The sequence below is a fragment of the Nestor notabilis genome, unplaced genomic scaffold, assembly GCF_000696875.1.
Source record: "Nestor notabilis isolate BGI_N333 unplaced genomic scaffold, ASM69687v1 scaffold26520, whole genome shotgun sequence".
NCBI classification, from domain to species: Eukaryota; Metazoa; Chordata; class Aves; order Psittaciformes; family Psittacidae; genus Nestor; species Nestor notabilis.
The window spans coordinates 22026-23575 of NW_009911111.1; the positions used below are offsets into that span (position 1 = coordinate 22026).

At 47.2% G+C, this 1550-nt stretch overlaps 1 protein-coding gene across 1 annotated transcript in view; it reads right to left on the reverse strand.

Annotated features, from left to right (window-relative positions):
* Positions 1-1550, reverse strand: part of PCDH12 (protocadherin 12) — a gene marked incomplete at its 5' end in the record, with an annotated part of 9712 nt that overhangs the window by 3161 nt on the left and 5001 nt on the right.

Genomic DNA, 1550 nt, shown 5'->3' on the forward strand with positions numbered 1-1550 from the left:
GCAGCGTGGTTCTCCCACACAAGAGCACAGAAAATGCCCAGCTCTGGCATCAAAAACAACCACAGCAGCAAAGCTCAATGAGCTCCTCTTGCTGTGGAGGAGCACAGAGGCTTCACAATGAAATTTCTGCTACGGGACATGAGTCAGCCCAACTCTTTCAAATTGAAATGCCAGTGGAAGAGATTTTTAGAACAAATCAATAAAAGGAACATGTAGAAAATGTCAGGCCCAGATGGTATTCACCCTGGAGTGCCAGAGGAACTCAGATATGAAATTGCTTGCTTTATTAGCTGCTGTTGGTTAACTACTGCTTCAGATGAATACGGTATCAGAGGAAGGGAAGGTAGAAACTGTGACAGGAGCTTTTAAGCATGTGAAGGTGAATCTAGTGCAGGCAGAATCACAGCCATCATTACATGCAAGTCTCAGCAGATAGCTGAGTGCTGTTCAGACAAGAGCTGACACGACATTTGCAAGGTGGGGAAGTTCCAAATTTGTTGGCATTTTTGGAAGAGGTGGATGAAGAGTCCTGATTGACAGAGGATACCTGAGCTTGCACCAGGCAGGCTCACAGGGATCTGAGCTGTCTCTGCATTAACAGCCAGCTTCTATTGCAGACTAATAAATGTTAAAAGCAAGGGTGGGAAAAAAATCTTCCCCACGAAGGGAGGTCATTAGTGGAGTACCAGAGTATCCATTCAACACAGTGATAAATGATGTGGAGAAGTGGATGGCATTGGTGTTGAGTCCACTAAAACACCCAATCACTAGAACACCCAATGTCATAAAAGCAGAGGGTTGCTGAAGGACCTAATAATACTGAGTGCCATGAGCAAAAAAGTGGCTGGTGGGTTTCTGTGTCACCAACTGTTGGATAATTGTCACAGGGAACAGCACAACGTGTGTTGAGGACTGTCCCACTATCAGAACAGGGATTTGGGAGTTACCATGAACAGCTGGGTAACAACACGGGCCTCAAGCAGGACAGGAATGAAGAAGAAACTCTTAAGACCTTCTTATACCACCAGTGTAGATGTGACCTGAACACTGTGCACAGTTCTGGTCACCACATCTCTATAAATTAGTAACAGGCCAGTTACAGGAGACAAGCCAGGACTAGTTCAGCCTGGTAGGAAACAGGAGTCTGATGAGGCTCAAAGGGCATATAACAGCTTGAGGGGCTTGACAAGGGCAACCTCACCTTTCTCACCCTGCATGGACTAGGAGACCATGAAACGGAGGGGCTCAGGTCAGCCCGGGAAGCAGTTCACATGGTGCCTAAACTGGACTTCAACCCTTTGCAAGAGATCAGCCTCACAAATGAGCTGAACAACAGCAGATACATCCACAGGGGAAAACATCTACCAAGAGTGATTAAACTCATGAAGCTCAGCAAGAGCCTTTGCTGTAAACTGCCTGGTACCAAGAGCGTAAGATGATTCATAGAATCATACAAGGATTTGGGTTGAAGGGACCTTAAAGCTCCTCCAGCTCCAACCCCTGCCACAGGCAGGGACACCTTCCCATAGCGCCGGTTGCCCCCAGCCCCC